The 18,490-nt window shown below is 35.4% G+C and overlaps 1 long non-coding RNA gene across 3 annotated transcripts in view; it reads right to left on the bottom strand.

Moving 5' to 3' along the window:
- The window catches only part of LOC132192584 (uncharacterized), a 77,383-nt gene that overhangs the window by 5,113 nt on the left and 53,780 nt on the right, over positions 1 to 18,490 (bottom strand). For all 3 annotated transcript variants that reach the window (XR_009441346.1, XR_009441347.1, XR_009441348.1), the window contains exons 3-4: positions 14,133 to 14,221; positions 11,023 to 11,313 (exon numbers count right to left, since the gene is read on the bottom strand). This is a non-coding gene — a long non-coding RNA (uncharacterized LOC132192584). The remainder of the gene's footprint in view (positions 1 to 11,022; positions 11,314 to 14,132; positions 14,222 to 18,490) is intronic.

Here is an 18,490-nt window from a genome sequence, read left to right as displayed (position 1 = left end):
TATTATTATTTTTTATTTTGCACTCTCATAGAACACGTTATTTCATTTGAAATTCGATCTTCTTCCAATTTCTTTAGTCTTAATTATTCAAAATTAAAATTATCACTGCCTATTAAGTTTGAGGTTTACTACCCACGCGCCTCCTTCCTCTTAATAATGATTGACATTTGGTGCAGTACGCGGACGACGCCACCCTCTGGCGCGAAATTCGGAAATCTCCGGACGCCGATCTGGTGAAAGCGGACCTGGACAGTGTCCGGGCGTGGTGCAAAAACAACAGTTCCTGAATCCGACCAAGTGCGTGCGCGCGCTGAGTACAAAATCCATCCTCGCGTATGTCACCGACGAGCGCCTCCCTGGCGTTTAAGTGTCCAAAAAGCTGCGGTGGACATCGCGCTCGGCAAAGTAGCAAAGGTGCTCTCGTTCGCGGAGTTCAAAACTGCAATAAGCGCGTGAAAAAGCTGGCCTGCCAGACGATTGTGAAATCTCGCCTGTTTTCCGGCACCACAGCAGCACACACATCAGTGGTGAAACTGACAAGAAAGTAATGGCGAGAATTATTAATTGATGCGTAAAATTGTGACGTCGAGAACTGAATTTATACCCCTAGAAGTGCTTCAAAGCTTGGGCGGTAAAGTTGTTAATTCCAAATCCTAAAATCCTAAATCAGTGGGGATTTCACTGCCATTCATGAATAGGAATTGTTTACATTTGATATGTTTTTTCGTTCATGGCACGAGCTTGGCGACTCTGTTTCATTTGTGGAAACACTTATGTTTTAAAATCGGGACTAAGAGTTTTAGTAAACTGTTTACCAGAGGTGGCTGCCAATTCCCTCTAATTGTAATTTTTACTTGATTTTTTTTGTGGACTTATGAGAAAAAAAAGAATAGACATTAAATTGAAGCTTGGATCTCTCCGGTCTCTACCGAACAGAGTTTAAAAAATCTTTTTTCATTTAATTTCTGCGGTAGCGTAACTATCACAGCTGATAATCATATGATCGCAGGTAGTAAAAGAACATTGTTTTTTTCCTGAAAACTATTACTTCATAAATACTATTATTTATTAAGAATTATTCCCTCTTGTAATTCTCACAATTATTTTTTATTTTATGTTCATCGTCACTCAATATTAAGGAAAAGTCCGAAGTACATTTACTATTATGATCTCAAATTTTGAAATCTTCATTAGAAAAATTAAGATCTCATAATAATGATTGCGACTTTAGAAAATAGTTTGAAGTTTTTTATTCTTAAAAACGTGCAAATTTGAAATTTTACGAATGACATATTGTGAATTTTCAGTGAATGCAGTTCATAGTTTGGATTTGAGATATCTTTTTATATTACTTGCTCATTTTTGTGCAGTTTTTGTGTAATGAATAAATCTGTAAAAAAAATGCATCTATGAATTGAGTTTTATAATAATTATACACTCGGTGGACTTGCGTAATGAAAATACGAGTTCGGCAAAATTTTTAGCACAGAACGCGTTGTTGTAGCTTATTTAAACACTTGCAGAATGTAAATTCGAGTTTATTTGCATTGCAACTATAATTGTATTGTCACCCAGAAACAGGTCACTCCATGGTTTGTACCTCTCTTGTCATTGAATTTTCATTTGATAACGTTATCTTGGCTCTGTGGAGCAAAACAATATTTCGGGCATGCAAATAAAATCTTTTCTTCTATTTATTGTCCTTTGCATGCACCAATGTTCCCAACGAAAGATATTCACAAAATTCAAGCTGCTGTTGCGACCGTTGAAATCTTTTTGATGATCATGATGATGATCGAGCTGCTGACTTGCTGAGCGACAGCCTTTTAACGGAGTCCCGCAATAGGGCCGAAAAGGAACAAGGCCGAAAGCCGAAAAAAATAACCGATAATCGTGAGTGCGTTCAGCTCAGCGAACATTCAAACTGACAATGAGGATCCTTTGCGTGCTGATATACAGCAATCCTTCATGCGGCCGTTTCGCATTGGAAAATAGACAAAAATTTAAAATTTCATGTAGAAGACTTCAGCAAAATATTCTTCATTTTAGGCGAGTCACTTATTACAAAATCACAGAAATTTGGGGGACACACAAAACAAGATAAATTGATCTCTTGGACAGCATAAAAAACCATATTGCATTAGAACTTGGAAACCACAAACATTAAGAAATTATTTGTCCAGGAAACTTATTATCACTTGTTATGTGTCGTTTTTTTTCTTTGTGACTTAAATGTTTCCTATTAACGAGGAGCTATGATATCCACAATGTAAATAAAACTTCTCAATCAATAAATAAATAAATAAATCAAGATCAGTAAATTTTTTATGTCGACTATTGATTTAAAGTTTCCATCTTAATTGAGGTGACTTGAACGTGATTTAGTGAAGTTTTTATAAAATTTTGGTCATGCCGATTTTGGATAATATTTTTTTAGAAAATTCCCATATGAATCAATGTTAAATTTCAAAAATTCAGTTCTCCCAAAAACTTGAATTGAACTAGGAACTGACATAAAAAAGCCATGCTAATGTATAACAAAATTACCATCAAAATTAATTGGGTCGTTTTTTTCTTTGTGCAAAAGCCTCTCCATAATTGAGTTTGCAAGTCTGCTGGTCAGTTTTGGTTCACTTATTTCCAGCATATCGACCAAAAATAAAATCAGGAAACTAAAATAGCCAGACATGAATTATTTTAGATTATTTCTCACAGTTTGACTTAAAAGTACGATGATAAAAAAAAATGTGTGTCCCGGAGTTTTCCGAAACGTCCCGTTTCTTGTAGGGACGACGGATTGACATAACACGGTAATAGATGATTTCCTAATGAAACCGGTTCTTCCTACTTTGTTTGCTCCGGTATTTCGGCCTTGTTTCTTTTCGGCACTATTCCTTTTCGGCCTTGTTCTTTTCGGCCCCATTCCGGCACTTCCTTCTTTCTCACTTTAGACGTTGAGAGACAATAAAAAATTAAAATGATAATCAATAACTGCGCTTTCCGCACAAAATCTTAACTATCATTTCCACCCTTAAATCTGTTATAAGGAGAAAAAGAATCCTGGGTAGCACAAAGTGGTCAGTTGACAGCGTAATATTTTGTCAAAAATTCAGAGAAAAGAAAGAGCGATACGGTGCGCCGAAAGAATTAGGCAGCAATGACTTCATGCCGCGCTTAAGCATTTCGCTCATGCAGTAGCTAAATGAAATTTACAATTGAGACGTTTGGCAACTTAATACTTTGAAATTTTCAATATCAACGATTGTTTATTTCACGATTTACAAGCACAGGTGTTCTAATCGAGAAAAACAGAGTTATTTGTGTGTCATGCGGAAAGTGATTTTTGAGAGCGTCTAAAAAATGGAAATTTTGAGATTTCCAGGATGATCAGTCATGAAATGAGTTGATATAATTTATTTTTATGCGCAAAAATAAAGTAAAAATCCGGATTTCCCGGAAAAGCGAGATAAAAGGAGGTTTGACAAAAAATTCATATCTCAGCTCTCAGCTTCTAATTGAGATAAATTCAAAATTGTAAAGCGAAAATGCAGCTCAAGACATGCCCTTGTTGGGAATGGGCAGGGATAATTTTCAAAGCCATGTTTCTTAATGAGGTTGAGGTGATAAAAATTGAGGGGTTGTAAAACAAATGCTATGCAACTTGCAGAACGTTGGAAAAAATTAAAAAATAACATCATCATATGAGACAACAACCCCTCATAGGGCGAATATTTCCTGCAAACCCTTGGTATTGAAAATAAATCCCCAAAATAGGTCCATTTTGGCCATATGAGACACATATTCAAGATTCACTTTCTCGATTAGAACACCCGTGCCTGTAAATCGTGAAATGACCAATCGTTGATATTGAAATTTTCAAAGTAACCAAACGACTCAATTGTAAATTTCACTTTGACGATTATCTGCTGTATGAGCGATTTGTCTCTTGTTTATAAATTGTACATAACACGCGTTGCTCGCCCAGCGATGAAATTTCCTAGCTATTTAATTATCATTATCATGCTTGACCCTACAAAAACTTCTGCATTTGTCTGTTTCTTCAGTGGAAGATTTAATTTATTAAATTGACGACGTGCAAACCACGGAAAACAGCCCCTTTGTACACCGCCTTGTTTTGTGCATGCTCGCTGCCCAAAACAAGAAGCATCAATTATTCTTTCTGTCGTAAACATCTGCGAAAAGTTCAATGCGCCTCGCCAATGTAACTATGGCTTTCACTTTGTGCTAGTTAATCAAACTTAAACTTTCTTGCAAATCTGGCCGACGTTTTAGCTCACCTGCTTTCTAGAGCCTCAATGTAAAAATCTTTAACCTGCAAGACGCTAATTTCACGCGTGTTGCACACCCTCAGATTTTCCAGTACTTTGCGGCTCAGGGCCGATGACATTAATTTTTTACAGTTTATACTGAGACGAGCAACCATTTTCAACCAATACTAAAAAAAAATCATACTTTATTCCGATTTTGCTCTCTAATTCTTACTAAATAATTTATGTGTTTACATTTTTACTGCACCGTAAATAATTTAATATTTTGGGGAGAGTTGATAAACTGAGACTTATTAGAATCAAATAAAGATAAAAAAATTAAATTTGAAGTTTTGTCATATTGCGTCGACTGCGGCTCGCTAGTTCCACATTTCAAAAAACAAAATGTGAGTTATAGAATTGATACATCATTCTTGTAATGAAAATATTATAATTGTATTTTAATGATTTGCTTATGTTTTCCTCTTTTTTAACCCATACTTGAATCTTCAGTTATGTTATTGTATTGAAAATAATGTTCTTGCTAATAAATTTGCTATCGGCCTGTGATTTCAAATCTCTTGCGCTACTAAAACTTTTATAACTCGCGATATATATGTTGTTGTCCGAACGCGCTGAGTTGACTGAATGCATTCGGTCTAAGGGCGCTTTGGTCCGAATGCATTCGGTCTAACGCCACTTGGCCCGAATGCATTTGGTCTGGACCAAACGCAATCCACAATGAAATCTCCTAATCTCAACGCATTCGGTCTAACAACTTGGTCCAAAAGCAATTTTTTTTAAGAGCTGCCAACTTTTGCGCTATTTTTTGTGATAAAACCGCGGAGACTACGTTCGAGCAGGTTCAGAAGGAAATAAGAGGTGCGCAGAAGAAAATGATAGAAATTCAATTTTTATGAGACGGCAAGTTTATTTTTTAATTTTGGCCTTTACAGCAACCAATTGATTAATTAATTGGTCTTGTTTGTTATGTTTAAACATATTATTTGTTATATTAGTAACTTTTGACTAAAAGCCTTTTACGTGGAATTACGTTCTGAGAAGCGAGATACTGAGACAAAACCAGTGTAAAAAAGCTAGAAAAAACCCTGTTGTGATGATAAAAAATATAAATTGATGGCGAAAATTTCCCTAAATTAACACTTTTAAAACCACCCCAACTGCAGGCACTTTGTGCTGTCGATAAAAAAGAACTACTCTCAGCTGGCTGAAATTCATTCCTGTTGAAGCTTTTGTCAAGGGTGCATGTACCAGGAAATCACATTTTATTAAAAAAATTAGTAAATTAACATTAATAAAAAATTTTAAAATTATTTAAAAAAATTTAATACCTGATGAAGTTCATAATCTGTAAAGATCTCTTTCCTGGTTATATTTTTAAACCACTGCGATAATGTTTCAAGGTTTTATCACTAAAAATAACGCAAAAGTTGGCAGCTCTTATGCTTTTGGACCAAGTTGTTGGACCGAACGCGCTGAGAGTAGGAGATTTCATTGTTGATTGTGTTTGGTCCAGAGTCCAGACCAAATGCATTCGGGCCAAAGCGCTCTTAGACCGAATGCATTCAGTCAACTCAGCGAGTTCGGACAACAACATAATTATATATTATGTTTCTTAAGGGTCGGGTAACACCTGTAGCTAATGATTCAGTTTTTTGATGGTGCAGCAACACAAACACTACCACATTTTACGAAGAAAAATTGAATATTATCCAAACCCACAAACCGCCTATCAAAGGCAACAAAATTTCCGCATACTAGCAGGCGACAAAATCACCAGATAAAATAAAAAGCAAATTCATTATCATTTCCTTCAAAACTCTAAGTAATATAACTATTTGTTTTCTAGTTGCTGCGCTCCTAGCTACAACTGCTCAAAGTTTACAAAGTATTTTCCAACGGCGTTCCCAAGTACAGTTTTAAGCCCATTAAAACAACAAACAATATGTATTGATTTTTAGTAATCGACTGCAATGCAGAGAAATTATATTTATTCCAAATAATGGATTGGAGTGGTCTTCATAGCTTGGTGCCTTTTTATTTTGAACCTAATGTGGAGTTTCCTGTAAAGAAAAAGGAAAATAATGGTTCTCAGGACGAGCAAGCGACGTTATCCAATTTAAGCTTAGAATTTTTGCTTGCCGAAGCTGAAGTTTAATTGTAATCATTAAATGTTAATATTAATTCATACGTCTAAAAGGATAAATTTACTTATATATTAAACTGAATTTTAGTCTTCAGTAAAGGTTAAAAAATGTTAATTTTTTTATACGTATCATTTTTGACTAATCAAAATTTTGCCTTTCAAAATTCAATTTTCAAATAAAAATTCATTCTGCGTCGTATGAAATTTTTTCTGTTACGAAATCTGTGGCCACAATTCATTAAACATGATTTTTTTTAAATATTTTAAACAAAATCGAGAAAAAATAATTGCAAGCAGGAATTAAAAAAAAATCATTATTTATTCCATTTAAATGGAAATTTAATCAACTTTTTGTGAGGGAAATTATATTTTGGGTCAGGATTTAATACGGCGAAAAGAAGTTGGGAGAAAATTAAGCTGAAGAGACGCCGCACTTGTTGATGCTATTGATGCACTGTGGAAGACGGTGGGCCAGAGAAATTTCATTTCAATCGGGAGATCGAGCGGAAAAGCAATTTAAATATCAGATGAGGCGAGGCATCCTAATTTCTCTCTAGCTCGACTTATACCACCAGGCTGGGCTCTCATTAAACGAACGCAATCCCAGAAGTAAAATACACGCGCTCTGACACTAACTGTTCTCTAAAACCTAATGCTGCTTACTACCAAAAACTATGAAGTTAAAAATGAAATTATAACAATCAATTAAATTCTTTTTAATAATTTTAAAGAACGTCACCCATTAATGACTTATGATTAGTGTTGTACTGTTTTGTATAGTATTTGATGTTTTGAAAGTAAAACATTAGGAGAGATATAAAAATAAAAGTATATCTAGTTAATTTTCAAATGATAAATGTCCTTCTTTAATTATGCATGGATATTAATAGTTATTAGGCTGAAAACTAAAGAAGCCTCGGTTGACTAGCTGCAAGTTCATTGTAACCTACAAAATAAAAGAAAAACAAAGCTACCTAAATAATTATGGCAATTAAGAGAAAATCTAATTATGCTCCCGAATCAGCACCGACCTTCATTGCTATCGCGGGCCGGTGGTGGTTTGCAGACAAAAATTATTCTTATTGAGGGAAGATTTGATGGCATTTTTGGTGGTATCACAATTTTCCTTGTGTTTATTATTGTTACTGATGAAAACTTAATCTGCCAAAATTGTGCCTGAGGGAAATACGCCTGTACAAGTTGAAAGCAGGCTCATAGCGACTAACGCTAGCGTTGTCCTCTTTCGTGAAGAAGGAGCTTGGAAACGTAGGCAGGCATAAATTTAAACATAATTTTTTTCTAGGATAGTTAAGGCCAAATATGAGAGGTAAAGGTAAATCCAAAACCCAACGGTACACCGTATTAGACATGGTGATGGATGCGAAGAAGGAGATTCCCGAGCTAGGCTCGAGAAAGGATGCAACCAGTAATGACATAGAGAGGGCCAAGAAAATCATGGCAATTCTGATTGACACCAACGAAGCCGACCGAAAAAGACCCAAAGCTTCACCTGTACCTAAAGTCAGAGGGTAAAGTATCTAATTTCCTTATACAATATAATTTTCAGCAAGCCAATTTCCCCGTTTTGTAGCAAGTCGGCGCAGCCACTAAACTGTAGCGGCTAAAAAGCCATCGTTTGTTGCCGCGCTTTGAAACAGCGCCGGCGATTCCCTCGACCGGCGCGCCAAAACGCACATCTTTCCTGAATTTTGCACTCCAAACGACTCGAGAAAAACACTAACATGAATTTGCAAAATTTTAAAAATTTCCTTTTTTTTTTAAATAACATATATTATATATCGCATTTCAATTCCGTTCTATTGCTCCACAACATTTTTTATTTACCTTTTTAAAGTTATTTTAAATTTAGTTACAATTTATTTCAATGGTTTCAGCTTAGTTAATGGTGGAAATTGGTGTTATTCCAATACAATGCTCCAGTCGTTATTCATCTGCGAGCCAATCGTCTCGGAGATGGAGAAGTTTCAAGTGGAAAATAGCGGATTTGATCAGACTGACGCACAGGTTCTGCAAGCCATTCAAAGAGTCATCCGTGAGTATCGCCAGACAATTAATGACGACAAACTTCAAGAGCAAGTCAAGAATTACCACACAATGATTGAGGTTTTCTATAAACATGATCCGCGGAAACAGTACGACCTGTGTGAGCTGTGGGCCAAAATGTTTGAAGTGTGCATTTATACTGAAATTTTTGAAGTTTGCAAGCAAAGACTATTGCCATATTGCACTGAGTAAGATCTGTTATGGATTTTTTTTTTAATTTTGCTGACACAGATTTCAAAATCAGGTGTGAAGAGTTTGTTGAGGATGCCATTGAGGTGCTTGGCATGCCCATCCTTAGCCCAATCAAAGGCAAGAGCATTGCAACAATGATTCAACAGTTTTCAGAGAGCCACCAAGTCTGTTGTGGAAAAACCAAGACACTCTTCCACGTCAACAGCCCAGAGTAATTTTTTCCTAATATAAAATTTTAAAGAATTTATCCATGAAATTTGCATGCAGGTACTTATACTACCAAGTTTACCGGGTGGATGACGAAGGAAAGTCTAAAAATCACGTTCCAATTGAGATCAATAAGGTCATCCAAATTCAAGGCGTTGTGTAAGAGTAGCAAAACAATTAAATTACTATTAAAATCATTAGAATTAAATATTTTTTTAGGAAAGAAACCAGGCAGCGTGTAGCCTATACTTATGGCTTAATAGGCATTGCTTGCCACCGCGGGGCAACCATCTCTGAAGGCCACTATTTCAACATCAACTGGATTGATGATGCAGAGAAGTGGTTCCACATCTCCGACATGGATGTCTACCCGGTCACTGAACTCTCATTAAGACAAAAGGCAAAATCTGAAGTCTGCATGGTGGTCTACAAAAAGACTGTAATATCTTCTAATTAAAATTGAACTTATTTTAATAAAATAATTAAGGTCACTGCCCCTGCCTTGGATGGCGTTGCCGAGACTCTATAAAAATCGGCGCCACCTGAGTGCCCAAGCAGACGCTTCCTGGACTTGAATGTGAGTGGTTTTAATGGTTCCCCTTCAAGCTTGAAGCTGTTGCTTAGCGCCCGATTCCGAACAGAATTCCAAACTGAATATCCTTTTAAATCAGCTTAAAATGTCACTAATTCAGTCCGAACCTGATATCTCAGCATTAGAATATTAAATCTAATAGTAACTCCGCATTAGTTTGGCTAGCTATTGTTTAGTATTAAGAATAAACCATCACTTTATTTGCTATTGTTAGTTAACTTGTTTACTTGAAATATCAATTAATTTGCTTTAATTAAGTTAAAGCACAAAAGATAAAAGAGTATGTGAGCTTGTAAAAATTATTACACAAAAATATATTGAATTTGTTCTTGAATATTTTTTGAATTGAATATTTGGTAAACCCTAGAGAAAAAATTAATTAATAATAGGAAATTAAATTGATATAGCACACCAGAAACAAAGACAGAAAGTGGTGCAGGCTGATTAAGCTATTTGATTGGAGGGAATATTGAATTTTTAATTACATAACATAAATATTTTAGACTGTAGCCAAGTTATGTTAACTAAAGAAAGGCATGCCAATGTTTCAATGTTGCAGAACATTCCTACTCTTCTCTAGTTTTGACATTAATAGATGCGGCAAATGAAGTAATTTTATGCAAATTGCCTGCGTCTGTTTTACAACTGGCCTAATCAAAGCGAAACAGCGCCATTATTGATTTATGTGTAAATAACACCGCCGTCAGATTTATGTATTCCACCACCGTTTGTCCTACACAACCCAAATTTTATTGCTATATCGCTCGTAAAACCTACACTGGTCAACAGGGTTCCTCGATGGATCAGTCGTAAATTTCGATTGATTTTTATACATAAAATATTTTTATTTTCCAACCTTAAACTGGTATTTTAAACTAAGTATTTTTATTAATTTCTGTGCAATTTGAAAATATTTTTAAATAGCTCAAATTTATAGAAATTTTTGAAAAAAATTTTATGAAGTGTAAATTTTGCAAAATTTTAAATCAACTTTTTTTACTGTTTGATTGCATGATGAGTGCTAGTGCATTGATTTGGCCTAAGTGTTTGCCAGCCATAATATTGGGTGGCGCCTTATTTGCGGTTAGCTATCCCATATCTAGGCTACGTTTGAAACTTGTGTGCAGATGTTTGGCGCGTGCTTTTAATTGGGTATACCTGTGCACTGCGCGTTGCACACTTGTGTCGCTTATATTTAACTAATTTATAAAACTATCCGCTTCATGGTTTGGGATCCCTGACTGACCTCAACGTGCACGGTTTATGAGGCTCACTTTTCTGTACTTTTGCGCCACCCTTAAATCTGTTATAAGGAGAAAAAGAATCCTGGGTAGCACAAAGTGGTCAGTTGACAGCGTAATATTTTGTCAAAAATTCAGAGAAAAGAAAGAGCGATACGGTGCGCTGAAAGAATTAGGCAGCAATGACTGCATGCCGCGCCTAAGCATTTCGCTGCTGGCGGCGCGTTTGTACTTACATTACTGCAAGAATATACATTAAATTTGCACGATGGGAAAATTAAAAAAACCTACCTGAACACAATTGGTGCTGGCAAATGGAACTTAATGAGCAGAGTTTTGTCGTCGAGGTACCATGAGGTCTGGCCGTAGGCGGAAGCGCCTGCAGTGGGGTCGGGCGCGTCTCGCACCATGTGTTGATGGGCGAACGGTGCGCCAAGAGCAGCATGTTGAGAAGCCGTTGCGCAATCGGCAGAATTTGCTGTGGCAGCTCTCGCTGATTAGGTTCTTTGCAAATTCCTGCAGCTGCTCCCTCTTGCTCCGGCGCCCGTAGACACTTGACGACGGTGGTAGTCTGTGGCGTATCTGAAACAACAGTATATTCAACATTATTCACATTTCGGGACTCGCACATTGATAGTAATAAAATTTCGTTCAATCAGATTTAGGCTACACTCATAGTTAGGGTCTCCAAGTTTAAATATAACACAACTTAGAGTCTGAAAAATTCACCACCATAAATGGCTCATAGTAGTAAAAACTTTGGCGGCGACGCCCAAACAATTTATATTTTGTGCTAATTAAGAAAAGTTGGGTAATTGACCCGAAATTTAAAAAATAATATATATAATTATAAGTCAACTAGTTAAGTATTTATTGTTAGTATTTGGAAACGCCTAAAAATAATTTGTATTAGTTCATAGTTGATAACATTAGCTATAATTTTTTTAAGGTCAGGCCAAGAAAAAGTCTTGTCCGACTGTGCTATTTTTTGTGGAGTAGAGTATGATATGCACCACCCAATTTATCTTTCTATTTTTTGGGTTTAAAGTATTACAGAATAAATATGTATTAGAAAGTGTATAAATACTCCTCTCATTCTGCTTATGCTGCTTTGAGCACAGAAGAGAAATAAAACGCCTGCAAGAGTTGCAAGTAGGCAACTCGCTCATCTTGAGTGATGCACGCTTTGCCTAATTTGAAATACTTTCTTTTTCAAACTATTTTATTTATTTTTTTAATTCAGAAGTTTAAAACAAAATCTGAATATCTCAAACCCCAACCAACCTTATTTTAAGCTCCTTTTCAGATTTTTCACCCTTCAGCTTAATCTGTTACGCGACCACCAAAATAAACATATGCTAGCAAAACAAATAAATGACGCTTGATTTTTCAATAACTTGTCTACGTTTTTTGTGTTTATTGTATATTTGTTTCAATTCTGTAAAATTTATTAATTATTCTATATCTTTGTGGTATAATTTCACTATCGAGGGTTGATTCATGGTGATTTGAACTTAAAATTGGTTTTTCCTCAATGACTTCGATGAGTTTTGTGAGTTATTTATTGTTGTTTAATGTCTACTCTTGACCACCGGCGAGAAAGCTCATGAATTATGGCTGCAGCAATTAAAAAAACGCCATCGAGGAAAAGACGAATTTTAATTCATATCACCATACTCTTTATTTATTTGTAATTTATGCAAATTTGTTACTTAATAAAGCAAATAAGTTCAAATTACTCAATTTAACGATTGTACAGCTCATTAATTCCAACAGCATTCATGAAATACTCTCTAGTTGATAAATTCGTTATCGGCTTGTAATTTTGAATCTCTTGCGCAACTTAACTTTATTTAATTGGCTTTACATGCGCATCTTAAGGGTTGCGTACTGTCGCAAATGAACAATTTTTTTTTTAATATTTCCTAACGGTGCAGAAACAGAAACACATTTAACGATAAGATTTTAATATTATTCCAACCCGCCAACCGCCTATCGGCAGCCGTTGCAATGGCATCAAAAATTCCTACACACCACCAGATTAATTCTACTTAAAATAAGGAGCTCGCGCTTGTGCGAAGCGCTTTGTCAGCATTCTTTAGTGGGGCAAGGTGTGTGCATGCCAGCTGGCTGAAACAGCAAGCGCCATCAGCAGCGACGGCTGAAGTTTTTAATTTTATACATACAATTATAATTATAATTTCTCGGGCTTGGATCCCCAATTTCTTGCAGAAATTCGTTTCTGCGAAAGTGGTTTAAGGCGGCGATTATTGGTTCTTTTTTCGCCTTGTGGCCTGTTCCCGTCTTTATATTTTCAGTCACGTCCGAGATTTGAATGATGAAAGATGGGCAGCAATTTTTGCTTACTCCAACTTTAATTGTCGGGTCTTGCACCAAAACCCAGTCTCCATGAGAAAAATCGGTGTTTTTTGTCAAATCATTTCTTTGCTAGTCTTTTAATTTAATAAATTAAATTAATATTTTTAAATAGTGTTATAAAATTAGCATTTTCAATCACCTCTTCAAAATGGTCAACTAACTCGATGTAAAACAATTACGTTTTAATTATGTTTTAGTTTTATTGGGACCACAGTTGTTGACGTTTATATGGAGAAAATTATCTATGTTTTCAATAGAATTCGATTAATTCAATATAATCCACAACTTTCATAGAATCAACAGTGAATCTCATTTTCTAAAGAGTATTGTACAATGCCAAGCGAATGTGGGTGAAAACAAATACATCTGCCACTATTGGGGTAAAAAGAGAATAGCTCGAGGGTAAAGTATCAGATGCTGGCCAAATTTATGCCGAGCAAAAGCGAGGGAATTGACATTCAGGCGCGCGACAAAGAAAAGAGTTAAGTGAATTGACGGGCGGGCGGAGAGAATAAAGTTTAACTTTATTGAGTTATGATAATAATTCGGGGGGGGGGGGGGGAACATGTTCATGGCACACGCGTCGCGAACCAAACAAAGATTATCACGCTCTAGCGAAAGGAAACAAAAGCTTTTGAGGCCGCCACATTTGGCCACATTATATAATTTTGCGCTCACTCACATTTTTTCTGTCTCTGTCTGCTGTGTTTTTAAGTATATGTTTGCAGTGGAAAAAAGTCGGATGGCCTTTGAATATGGGCAGATGAAAAAAAACCTTTCCACGTGCGGTGCGCCGCTCTCTCGTAAATAACTAAATAAAAAAATAAGACACACATACACACACAGGAAACTTCTCTCGAAAAAGTGATTTGCATTTATTTCTGCGCAAAATGTTTCCTCATTTACAATTTCCTGTGAGACTTAAACTGTTTATTTCACGTTTGTTTCATAATTCATGTTTCAAAATGAAAAATTTCCCAAAGTCTGGACGGGAAATCGTGAATCGTAGCAAAGCAGCTTACCTTGATTGTTTTCCGTGAGCAAATCCACAATGTCGTCCAGGTATGAGTAAGAATTGTCCTGGGGAGGGTTGGTCAGCGGCAATCTTTTTCTGCGAACAACAAAAAATGCGTTGGAAGATCACGATTGTATATTTGTACTTATACTTTTGAAATTGTTGTTTAATTAAGTAAAAATATAACAACATATTTTTGTATAACTGTGTTAAGGTTTATTATTTAAGCGCACATTTTTTAATATTAAAAACTTTTTTATTTTTATTTAAAATGTGTTATATTTTATTAAATTATAAATTTTTTTGTGTTTTATTTAATTTAACAATAAAATAAATAACTATTGCAGATAATTTTAAAGGTATATATATTAATATATATAGAGGCTACCACTGGATCCAAAATTGATAAATTAACATTAATGTTCTTCTCAAATGCTCTCAAATGTTCTGCTTTTGTTGATAAAGTTGGTAAATAGAATCAATTGAGCCCAATAAATATGAGACGGCAAGTTTATTTTTAATTTTCTTTAGCCTATACACCAACTTAATTAATTAATTGTTCTTGTTTATTACGTTTAAACATATTATTTGTTAAATTAGTTACTTTAGACTAAACGCCTTTTACGTGGAATTACGTTCCGAGACGCGAGATACTGAGACAACCAGTGTAAAAAAGTTAGAAAAATTCCTGTTTTGATAATAAAAAATATAAATTGAGGGCGAAAATTCCCTAAATTAACACTTTTAAAACCACTCCAACTTGTGCTATCGATAACAAAGAACTACTCTCAGCTGGCTGAAATTCATTCCTGCTGAAGCTTTTGTCAAGGTGTGCATCTACCAGGAAATCACATTTTATTAAAAAAAATTAAAAAATAACATTAATAAAAAAATTGAAAATTATTTAAAAAAAAAAAATTAATACCTGATGAAGCTCATAATCTGTAAAGATCTCTTTGCTGGTTATGTTATAAATCCACTGCGATAATGTTTCAAGGTTTTATCACTAAAAATAGCGCAAAAGTTGGCAGCTCAAAAAAAATCTTTTGGACCAAGTTGTTAGTCCGAACGCGCTGAGAGTAGGAGATTTCATTGTGGATTGCGTTTGGCCCAGACCAAGTGCATTTCGGCCAAGCGGCGTTAGACCGAATGCATTCGGACCAAAGCGCTCTTGGACCGAATGCATTCAGTCAACTCAGCGCGTTCGGTCAACAACATATAGATTTTAAATACAACGTAGAAATTAAAAAATATTAAATATAAATATTTTTAATGACATTTAAGCGGTGTTTTGTTATTATTATTTAAAAAATAAATTAAGATCAGTTGTGTTAAAAAAATTTCATTTATGACTTGTAAATTTTACAAAATTGGTTTTTAAATGTTAAAAATAGTATTCAATTATCTTGCGCCTGTGGAGCTTCTTAATAATATTCTGCAATAGAATTTCAAGATTGTATGTGCGTCAGTCTTTGACGTAATATTATATAATAATTATCACTAATCAGGGACTATGCGCAAGATTTACAGCACGCGGCGCCTCTCCCTAAAGGAGCACCACAGAATGCGTTGGCGCAACATCCAAATCATTTATTATATGGATCAAATATTCCGAAATCTCTTGCTTTGCTTCTCTCGAGCACATACACGTTATTAAAAAAAGTTCCACTGAGAAATTATTTCCCAAGATTCAATTCTCACAATTAACATAATTCAATGGGCAGCGAGTTTAACAAGCTGAAATATGGACGGTCGCTTATTTACATATTAAAAACAGCAGCATCCTCACTCTCGTGAAATTATGTTCCGTGGTGTCTTTTTAAGTGGCTCCTCTCGTCTGGTCATTACGGCAACACAACTCGGTGGCAGTAAAAAATATCATCTGCCACCGCGAGAATTTTTGTTTACAACTTTAATTGAAATATTTTGATTGCAATTTTATTACCAGTGGCATTCATTTAATGGCGCCGCGAATAAATTCGATATTTATATGCGTGCTAAAGTTGCTGTTGACGCTTAATTTAATTAGTTTTTCAGGTGTCGTTAAATATTTATTGAAATTGAATTGCTCGTGAGTGCTTTAAAATTTAACTGCCTGTTAGCGTATTGCGCTTGGGGGATTATTACGTTATGCAACCAAAAATCAGGCAGGTGTGCAATTATTATACACATGTTCGTCAGTACGAGGAGATGTGTTGGGATTCGTGTTTGGCTAGCGCGTGTGCGAATTAATTATGAATTATTATGGCACAGAAACGAGCAGCCACGGCCGCCGTGGAGCAAGAGCCGGGTATATATTTCTCGTTCGCGGTTTCGCTCTAGCATAATTCAGAGATGAGCCATTTAGTGCCAGATATAGCACTGCACGTGTTCCTTCAAACACCGTAGACTTGCTTTACTTGAATAGAACGCTCTATTTATTAATTTTATTTATTGTTTTTCCCCCGTTTTTTTTCTTTCTCAAAGCTATTTGAAAATATCAAAATTAGTAGTTTTTTATTTTGAACATGAGTGATTGGGATTTTTAGGTGGCTTTGATGTTTTATTTTACGTTTCTATTTGTTTTAAAATATTTATTAACCTTGTTGCAATTGAAGAATATGAATTTATTCAGAGGTTTAAAATTTAAATAAAGCATTATTTTGTCACAATTAGCCTATTCAATCAAATAAAGGGATAAAATGCTTAAACTATTTCAGGTAAAATGTAGTTTCTTTTTTTTAATTGATTGATAAAATCGTGAAAAATAATTCTTCAAAGTTTATAAAATTTTTTTGGAATTTAATTCAATTCAATTTATTACAATTTTTTTCTGCAAGCAAGTCAAATAAATCAACAATCGAATTGAGGATATCAATCTCCTTCTAATTTAGCTTATTTTTCAAATCCTTACAAATTGCACATAATTCATCAAATTCTTCCGAATTAACGTTTAGTATTCTGCTCTCCCTCGAATCACCTTTCTACAAAAACATTCTGCATTCCCGACGATAATCTCTCTGTCTAAACTCTTTAATTAGCACCACAATCCTTATCAACACTCGCTGCGCTGTGGTTCAAATCGTTTATGTTCAGGTTGCCCAATTACCCAGTACTCTGGTTTGTCCTAGGTGAATTCCGTGTATTTTTGCCAAGGCCCTAGTTTGCATGCCGCAGAGCCTGAAATAAATGGCGCCATTATATTGGCGTGGATATTTTACGAGCAGTTGGCCAATTTGTCGAGCGCCAAACGGCACACGCGATTCACAGGCGAGAAATGCTTTACTAAAGCGCCTCTCTTTGTTGTGCTCTGCTTTTGTACCTCTCGCATTATATAGAAAAGTTATAATAGTTGCACACAGCGCTTAGAGTGTGTGCATTCTTTGCGGATAAATGGCCGCATGCAATGATTGAGGGAGAAAATATAATCTAGATATAATCGTCGATAATGGGAACGTCCTCCATTTAAGGTTAGTGCCATTATCAAGAATTTAACGGGAAAATTAGTATCTTCTTAATTTGAAGATGAAGTACTTGTATTGATGAGTTAATACTGAAGTTTGCAAAGCTTAAAAATTATTATTTATTTTATTTTTATCTTTACAAAGTAATTTTTTATAAGCATAATATTTATAATTAAGTAAATCTGCAAGTTTTGTATATTTAATAATGTAATTTATTTTTCATTATAAAAGCAATTTTATATTTATTATTTTTATTTTTTCTTATTCTAATAACACGTTTAATAAAATGTTAAAAAATCTTTTTGTTATTTATTTTGTTTGGTCAATGATTGTGCTTGTCTGTAGAAATTAACATCTAATTCATCGACTCCCTTTCTATCCTAAATTCATAATTATTAATATGTAAAGGTGAAATATGTTACAACTTAGTTAATATCAAACACCAGTAGCCATTATTAAGCTAATATATAATACAATGAGAGCAGGCGAGAAAAAGAGTGGCCAATGGCTCGAGATAGACGACGCTCCGAAATTCCGGCGAATTTCATTAATCCGAGCGTGTTGCAGCTCGCGTGCGTTGTTTGTCGCTGCGATAAAGAAATGCAGGAATAAAGGTCTGCGAATTTTGTGTTATGCACGGCGAGGAAAGGAAGGAACGCGTGCAGAGTGACCTGTCCTTTTTCCCGCCCAACAAAACAAGTGGCCGTTTCGCCCGAGCGGCTGAAAACGCTTTGACACCCCCGGACGGGGGCGGCAAAAACCACCCCCTCGGCAGCCACCACCACTTAGTTGCTCGGCTAGACCAGATTTTACGAGCACTTGCCTCAAGCTGCTGTGTGATCATAAAGTTGGTCTTCCTCTCCTTTACTTTTACTCGTCGCTGCATGAGAGCGGCCGTAAACCCCGAGCGCGAATTTTGATG

This window comes from Neocloeon triangulifer, unplaced genomic scaffold (genome assembly GCF_031216515.1).
Source record: "Neocloeon triangulifer isolate White Clay Creek 2 clone unplaced genomic scaffold, ASM3121651v1 ptg000003l, whole genome shotgun sequence".
Lineage (NCBI taxonomy): Eukaryota > Metazoa > Arthropoda > Insecta > Ephemeroptera > Baetidae > Neocloeon > Neocloeon triangulifer.
Note: the sequence above shows the minus strand (reverse complement) of the source record. Positions and strands in the feature narration are given on the sequence as shown.